Source organism: Lycorma delicatula, chromosome 3 (genome assembly GCF_047948215.1).
Source record: "Lycorma delicatula isolate Av1 chromosome 3, ASM4794821v1, whole genome shotgun sequence".
Classification (NCBI taxonomy): domain Eukaryota; kingdom Metazoa; phylum Arthropoda; class Insecta; order Hemiptera; family Fulgoridae; genus Lycorma; species Lycorma delicatula.
Genome location: NC_134457.1, coordinates 125,736,411 through 125,746,085, shown reverse-complemented (window position 1 = coordinate 125,746,085; position 9,675 = coordinate 125,736,411).

Here is a 9,675-nt window from a genome sequence, read left to right as displayed (position 1 = left end):
AGAAAATGAAAATTTGTTATTGTTAATGAGTGACGAAGCCCATTTTCATCTGAATGGCTTCGTCAACAAACAGAATTGCCGGTATCGGGCAGAAAGAAACCCACATCAGCTTCACGAGAGACCACTTTATAGCCCAAAGGCCTGGTGTGCAATAGGAAAGGTCGGTGTTATTGGACCGTATTTTTTTGAAGAAAATGATGCTGCCGTAACTGTAACAGCTGATCGTCACATTGCGATGTTGAATACGTTTTTCATCCCTGAGTTACGAAACCGGGGAATCGACTTTCAAAATGTGTTATTCCAGCAGGATGGAGCTACAGCGCACACAGCGAGGGCAACGATGGCTGTTCTCCGTAACTTGTTTCCGGGACGGATCGTTTCCAGATTCGGCGACATTCCTTGGCCCCCTCGGTCCCCCGACTTGAATAGTTGTGATTTTTTTCTGTGGGGTTTCTGAAATCGCGTGTGTGTACGGCAATAAACCGCGTACATTGGAGGACCTAAAGATCGCAATTCGTCATCACGTCACCCATATTGATGTAGACATGCCGCAAAGAATTGAGGCCAGTTACCGTGAAAAGCTACAACAATGTATTGCCCAAAATGGACATTACTTGCGGGACATAATTTTTCATTTATGAGTAAGTAACGAAGATTTGATTTAACAAGTGTTTCAGTACCAATAAAACTTTTTTAAAGTAAACAATTTTTTATGATTATTTTAAAAACATCCGGTTCTCGTAAATGACTCTGTATAAGTGTAAATGAAGTGTAGTCTTGTACAGTCTCAGTTCGACCATTCTTTAGATGTGTGGTTAATTTAAACCCAACCATCAAACAACACCGGTATCCACGATGTAGTATTCAAATCCGTGTAAAAACAACTGACTTTACAACGATACAACGACTTGAACGCTGGAACCTCGACTTCCAAATCAGCTGAATGGGAAAGAGCGTTCACCACTAGACCAACCCGGTGGGTCTCTTTTGGTTATCTGACTTGGGAAAATAAACATTCCTACCATAACGATTATAGTCGCGCAACCGTACAATGGTTTTATTTAGATCCCAGCCGCTCATTCTGCGGCATTGGATTTTTATTTAACTCCGGGACCACCGTTAGGTATTGCTTCAGAGAATGAGATGAATGGCAAATGTAGCGTGTAAAAATGCCATGCCTGACCGAGATTCCAACCCGGGACCTCCGGATGAAAGGCCGAAACGCTACCACTCGCGCAACGGAGGCCGGCATAATATTGAACACTTAATTGTATTTTACGCCATAAGGATCACCTATCCAGTTATGTAGAGTTCAGTGCTGTTATGGAGTCAAGACCAGGGTTACCATCTTAAGTACTAGATGTAGTACTTTATGGAAAATGGTAGTATTTCAGTACTTTTTATGGAAATGTAGCACCTTTTTTATAGGCATAATATTTATCAAAATCAAATATCATCTGTTTATGAAACTCAAGTACGATTTAATTAGCAACTGAGTTTCCTTCCTTCCCTTCCAACTTGGCTATCATTAATTTTAATCATCTTTGTATGAACACCTTGCCAGGAAAATCATCGGACTTAAAATTTTTAATGCTAGCTCATGTCCACAAGCTTGTTCGTTGCATTCCTATGTTTGAGTTGTATCAGTTTCATTCGCTGTGCTGATAGTTGTGCATATATTGTAATGGACTACTGTAATACTATATCAGTAATTTTTTATTAGTGATAATTATTATATTGTGTAAATAATTAGTATAATTATAAAAACTGACTCTAAATCATATACTGTACATCAGGTCATCCTGATGGTCAGGATGAAAAAAACAGAAAAGATTTTTGGAGTTCAGTTTTGTAAATTCAAACAAAAAAATTTAACAGTGATCATCTAGTCTATTCGTTCTAAAAGTGGGTGATTACACCCATTGTGGGCACTGGAGACTTTCAGGGCAGGGTGTAGAAGGCCCACAGAAAATTGTTGAAAAATATTAGATTGATCCTTCACATTAATATAAATGTAATTTTTCAACTGAAAGCTTTGTTTTAATTATTGTAATTCTATATTGAAAATGCTATCAATATTGTTGTGATATAACTATATAGATACAATAGTAATTTTTTTGAAAGCAATTTTAATAAAAGTACTTTCAAATATGATTAAATATCCGTTTTAACTGCTCTCATTTAAAATGTAAGTTTCAACTCAGAAATAGAATATACCACATTTAAAAACAATAATTGGAACTGCTGTTTTTAAGAGCACATCTTAAAAACAGCAATGGCAATTAAAAACAAACAAAAGTTTAGTAATGCCTGACTAGATGATCTGTTATTCAGGGAGGCAGCCTGGATGCGAAGGACGCCTTAGCCCGTCCATACGCAAGAATAGATGGGTTGGGGTGCTTCTGATGAGGCATTCAGAACCCTCAGGTATGTGAGGGGAGCCGCGGTGGTTTTCTGGACACGCGTAATGCAGGTTCAGCAACCTAGAGTAGGGCCGGGGAGGGCAGCCCGATAGCGGAGGGGTGGAGTGGTCGTCCGGAAGGGAGGGCTACTGCATCTTGATGATGCTTTTGGGACCCCGATGGGAAGCCCTAGGAGAGGGCGAGACAGGGGGCAGACGACAGCCACAACACACCGGAGCAACTGTGTTAAAGCTTAACGGCACGGACCAGTTGCTCCGTGGGTGTTTAATAAGATTGAAAAAAAAAAAATGATCTGTTATTAAAATTTTGGATCCAGCCTTGCCAGCCTTGTGATAACTAAAGCAAACAGCGCATTATACATACTGTAATATCCATATTAATGGTAGCAAAATTCTTATACTTAGTCATGCAAATACCCCTAAGGATATAACAAATGTACGAGGTGCAATCACCAACCTGGCATAGCCACCATTCTATCGATGGCATTCTTCATTAGATAATAAAAGTTACTGAATCTGAGTTAAGAATGAGTGTACATACTGCAGAGCACAGTCTTCTTTTAGAATTAACGAGCACTACCATCATTAATAAAAAAAATTGCTCCTTTGGTGCAGTAGTAAAAAATATTTAATTTGGTCGCACTAAGATTTCATATTTAATAAGAAATGCTTTAGCAGTTATATCTAAAGATATCAGAAAAACTAAGGTAAAACCTTTTCTATTTGATTGTAGATGAATCAGCTGTCATTTCTTTTACAAAACCATCAGCTGTTGAGGTTAGGTATCTCGATAATGAGACGAAAATAGTCGAACGCTCTTTCCTAAGCATCATAGATACAATTGATGCCAGCAGTTCATCTTTGTTCAAAGTAATCATTTTTATGCTTGAAGAATTAGAAGTGGCTCTCACAAACTTGTTAGTATTGCTGCTGATAATGCTTCTGTAATAATGGGACAGGATACAAGAATTTTAGAATGAATATGTAACTTAAATTCTCAAATCAACGCAGAGGGTACCACTTCTCCATTGCGTCGCGTGTTCAATTTTCGATATGCAACGACTCCTTGTTGATGAAGCTCTTAAAAAATGTCTTCTTCTGTGCAGTTTAGTAGATCCCTGCACATACCAACACCTTGGAAGTATTTAAACTACTACGTGGAACAACTTCAATGTCAATGAGTCCTATTTTCTTTGCGTTGAGTAACTGTAGGTCGTTGACGGTCTCAACAAATAATCCTCGCAGTCTTTCTTGTTTATTTAACAGATCTTCCAGCTGTTTCCGTGATGCCTCAAGCTATCACGAAAAGGCTAATCTTCGAAAAATCGTCTTCCTTTTTCTTGATTACAAGATGTTTAGAAACCGGTCTTTCGACCAATCTTCAGTCGAAATTTGGTTCGATCCTTCTTTTCCAAAAATATGCATTCTTATTTGTCATTAAATTCGACACTTTTCCCCATCTTCGCTTCCGAATTAAGAGGTTCTCCAAGATGATGGTTTTTACGTGGATCCTCTGCCACGGAAGTTGTGAAAGTTGAATATTACATAATCTATAGTTTCACCAGTCAATGTGTCAGAAGATACAGGCGGAGTAATGGCTGGGCGTGCACCGGATCATTGATCCTACCTTGGATCCCCCAGTCAGCGGCCTCCCCCAAATTTAACCCGGGCTGAGAAGCCAGGTACTGCCTGAACCACGATACTGATAGCTCAGAACTCGCACATAGCAGTTAGGGCTCCAATACCCTTACCCAATTGACAATCCCTGCCAAGGGCCGAAGTGGTTGACTCACGCTGGACGGCGGAAGACTTCAGCAGAGCAAGCTCACAGCAACCCACCCACAACCCGGCACCACAACCGATAGGAGGGATGAGCACTCCGCCCCGCGGCGGCAAAAACAAATTACAGTCATGCCTTCCACCACCGCTGCAAATAGCGAAACCGAGAAGCACAACCGAAACTGGCTTGGACAGCTTGGGACTGCCAATCCCGTACTCCACAGGAAAGCAAAACCATGTCCCGTTGTCGACGTAAGCGAAAGTACTGAAGTACCATATCGTTTCCCGCCCCAGACGTGTTCGTAGGTGTTATTGCACTGACGTGGGGTTGGAATTGTCTAGGGCATTCGTTCTCTCACCCACCAGGTTGGTCTAGTGGTGAACGCGTCTTCCAAATCAGCTGATATGGAAGTCGAGAGTTACAGCGTTCAAGTCCTAGTAAAGCCAGTTATTTTTACACGGATTTGAATACTAGATCGTGGATACCGGTGTTCTTTGGTGGTTGGGTTTCAATTAACCACACATCTCAGGAATGGTCGAACTGAGAATGTACAAGACTACATTTCATTTACACTCATACATATCATCCTCATTCATCCTCTGAAGAATTATCTAAACGGTAGTTACCGGAGGCTGAACAGGAAAAAGAAAGACCATTCGTTCTGAAAGTGGACGGTAAAGATCCTTTGTGGGCGCTGAAGGCCTTCAGGGGGTAGGGATAGAAGACTCACATAAAATTGGGAGCGTCCAGTGATCTAGGAAGGCTGATTAAAAAAAAGGCAAAAATTCCGTTTCCTGATATTTCAAATTAAAATTAAATACCTACTACACTAGTACAAAATATTAAAGGAACAACTATATTTTATGATAAAAATGATTGTATTCAAACTACTTCAACTTTGAGACCAAGAGTCTTAGAGAGACGAATAAAAAAGTTAAAGTTTTTTTAAGCTTTTTTAAAATTAAAATTGTTGATTTTAAGAGAGCATCTTAAAAACGGTAATTGCCATTCTTATTTTTAACAGATGGTAAGTTTAAAAATGTTGGGAGCGCTAGAAAATGTTTTGATTTTCAATGTGAGCGGTGGGCGAAAACGTTTGGTAATCAATGGTCTAAGGCATTATTTTTTTTATTTTTTGAGGTTTAAGGAGCATCGACTGCTATGGTCATTAACTCGCTTTTACATAAAAAAAAAACAAAAAAAAAAAAACGATAAAATATTTATTTTCCTTTTCCGTCAATTCTCTAGCAACATAGTCAACAGACTAGTTTTATCAACAGCAGATTATCTAGAAAATAGACTTGTCAAATGGTTATTAAAACCCCAGAATGAAACACAAAATGACGAGGATGTAAAGGACCCTTATCACTTAAAAACATAAACCATTTCTAACGAAATATTGTCTAATAATCAGATTCATTTCAAAAAAGCAATATCAAACACCGTTACAAAAAATTAAAAAAACACCTATATTAAAAAAGTATTAAACATATGATGATAAGGTTGTAGAGTCCTACAACCACTTAAAGAACGCACATTCTATCAAAGTTATTAACATATATTCACGTAACGCAATGATTAAAATGTTCATCAAAATTCTTTAAAAAAACACATAAAAACTAGCTTCTTCTTATGACCTATCGCCTTGGTTTTCCTTTAGGACATCCTTTTGTGCTTCTCTTCTCCATCTTTCTAAAAGCCTCAATGTCAAATTCCAAGGTATCCGAGGCCTCGGAGATGGAATCATCCTATCCTTTACGCTGTAAACCACGGAGGATCCCTTGTTACCGGTATCAGATGATACTGGCTCAAATGTTGCGGTCAGTAGTACATCAGAGTCAAGACTCGAAGCACTCCCCGCTATTGCTTGTGGGGTGGCTGAAATCCTCGCCGCTCACTTAAAGGCGCGCTTTTGGAGATTCCATTTTTGATTTTGTTAAATCCTCCTTTTCCAATGTTTTTATTTCTACCGTCTCAATTTCCTGCATGAAGATTTTTGCAATTTCCACTTTGGCTTCAGGCTTCTTGTTTATTCTACTAACATTGTCCTTCGCCTTGGAACTGGTTGAGATTCATTCCTCAAAGGAGACGAACTCTTTTGCTTAAAAACTGCTGCTTTCTTCTCCGGTTTTGGACTGTTTTATCTTGTTGAACGATTTCCAAGTTTGTTGTTCACAATACGTTCAACCATACTTGATAGCGCCGATGCTAGCTCCGCAATCACATCCTTCACTTTGAATGAAGTTGCAGGAGTTTCCGCTGCCTGTGCATATGACATTACATTCAGGAACCTATTTTAAACGATTTTCTTCGCTGCAAGGTAGCTTTTTGAACTGTCATAACTTCTTGGATTGCTATCACCTCTTTATACATCTGATAATTTCTTTGCGGGATGATCAGGGATCATTGCCTAATGATTCCTGTGGCAGTTGACGCAGATAGATGGGTCTCTGGACGGGGCGTCGGGATACAGTGGTTCACTACAAACATAGATTTGTTTTTTTGTGTAACCTGCCGCTGTATGACCAAACCTCTGACATCCAAAGCATCGCAATGGTGTAGGGATGAATGGACGGACGTCTAGTCTGTGAAAGCCGGCCTTTATCTTTTCCGGACACTTCGGCTTGTTAAATGTCAAGACATGCGACGCGGAGGCTCTCAGCGTCGGAGAGTAAAACTTCAACCTGGCGTTCAATCGTGTACATGCTATAATTCCTTGTTCATCCAGTTCCGCGACGATTTCCTCTTCGGTGCAGTTCAGCAAGTCCCTAACCACAACTATACCCCACGACGTATTTAGGGTACAACATATGGTGAAATCTCAATATCTAACAGTCCAGTCTTCTTCATTTTCAACGAGATGATTGTATATCGTTTATAGTTTCAACAAACAATCCCACAGCAGTATTCCTCACATCTTTTACTGGTCATCCAGCAGCTTCCGCGCTGCCTCGGGCTATCACGAAGGCACTTATCTTGTTAAAATGTCTTTCCTTCCTTTTATAATCAAATATTTTGATATTGCTGCACTGCTTTTTGGTCGAAACTTAGTTTGATCTGACTCTTCAATATCCAAGAATGTAACACTTCCTCCTTTTCGCCTGCAAAGACAGAGGCTCTTCAAGATGAGGGTTGTGATGTGGACTTTCTGCCCTGTATGTTGTTTCTATAACCTGTAAATATACGTCAATATGTCAAAGCTGCAGGCAGGGAGCCAGTTGGGCATGCCTCATATCGTTGATCCTGCCTGGGTTTCCCCAGTCAGCCGCCTTCATCAAATTTAACCCAGACCGAGGAGTCAGGTATTGCCTGACCCACAATACCGATATCGTAGGGCATACACGTAGCAATAAGGATCCGATACCCTTACCCATGGGACAATACATGCCAAGAGCCGAAGTGACTAACTCACCCTGGATGTTGCGATAGTTTTACATAATTTCCTCCAGGCCATATTCTTTCTTCCGACTGCCTGTTTTATTGTACATTCCACCATTTTGTTTCCTTATCCTTCCCTGATGTTTTACCACAAACCTCTCCAGCTCCTTCCACCAATGACCTCTTAAAGTTTCCCCATTCTGTCACGACATCCTTTATCTGTTCTTTAGGTATCTTTTCTTGTAGCAGTTTTCTGTATGCCTCCATACATTTGTTCTTTCTATCAACTTTCATTCTCTTATCCTCCTTTGTATTTTCTGCTTTTTAAGTTTTTGAAACTAACCTACCATCCAGCATGCAACCCACAGTTTGTGATCTCCATCAGCACTTTCACTGGCAATTATCTTAACATCTGTTAGCCTTTTCTCTCATTTTCTAACCACAATAAAGTAATCTATCACTGTTTTAATCTGCTCTTCCCAGCAATATCTTGTTATTACATGACTTTTTTTTCTTAAACCAGATATTAGCCAACAGCATTCCTCTTACATTAGTTCAGCAGTCTCACTCCTTCATCATTCCTTCCACCGAATCCAAATAATCCCAGGAAATTTTCAAATCCTTTCCTGTCACTATCAATCTAAGCATTAAAATCTCCCGTTACTAAATTAACTTTCTCAATAAGTATTTCCAACTCAGTCTCAAAGTTCAGTTTTTCTTGTTCCAGGAATCCAGTCTGTGGTGCATATATCTACATGATAGTCAGTTTTGTTATTTCTCGCTTTATGGGTATAATTACAACTCACTCTGATACCACACTATCTACAAGACTATGCATATCCTTTCTGATCACTAAGACAATTCCATTTTTACCAACTTCATTTCTACTCCACTTCAACTTCCCATCTCCTCTAATATCTTTCCCACTATGTCCTTTCCACTTATCCAATCCAGTCTACAAAATAACCAGTTCTCTTGCCTTCATCATAACCATCAGTTCTTTGATCTTACTATATAATGTTAAAATATTAAGGGATCCAAAGTTTAATTTTCTTATTTTTTACATTCCTTTTTTCTGTTTTTGACATTTCCCAGTATTTTTTGCTGTACAACCTGGCCTATTCTAAGACTAAGCATTTCTGTTGAAAGCAGCTTTAATTACTGCTACCAGCATATTAGGCCTGATATAACTCGTTGAAGTACTTCTTAGTCTAGCTTCCACCCCTTTGATCTGTCTGGCTTGGGAGGCCCTACCAGAGGTTAACTGCGGCCAGCTAGCTCAGGGTCACTGGAGCACACAAGCTTCATCACCATAGCAAGGTCTTATACTCCCTAAGTGGAGACATACCCAAATTACACCATTTAAATAATGAACACAATATTTTTTCTATGGTTTCAAATAAATATCAGCTTGTCAAGAGAAGTAAGGTAAATTAAATTAATTGTACAATATTATTAAATAGAATGTAGAATGGTTTTAATAGTGTTTGATTTGTTGTATGATAATAACTGTTACAAGAATATCACTGAATACAATCTGAAAGTGAAATGCTGTAAAAAATAATTCAGTAGCATGAATTTCCTCATTTTATCTTTGCAAAATTTTTGTTTTTATTCATATTCAAAAAAACAATAGTACCTATTAAAGGATTACATCACTGTTTGTCAAGTTTAACATGAAGATCATGTGTCAAATGAATCTTGCTGTTTAAAAAATTACAGTTGTGTTCAAGCTATCATGTCTAAAATATTAGGCAGAAATTAACAAACTTTCTGAAAGATAGTATTATTGTAGCTTTGTATACATAAGAATCTCATTTATTTCTGTTGTCTAATTATTCAGTATTATAATATGAAACTATTTTCAAACTTTTCTAATACTCCTTATGTAGATATCATTCTTGTTTTTCACTGTATCAAGAACATTGCTTTTAAAATGTATTAAGAAAGTCCAGAAGAATCTTAAGGATTGAAAAATGACCAGCTAAAAAATTCATTTGTTCAGTGAATTACAATCTATATTTGGAACCGATTTCATCCTTATTCTGAATGAAAGCAACATTTTTCTTCACAACCTATGTTTGAAATCTGATTA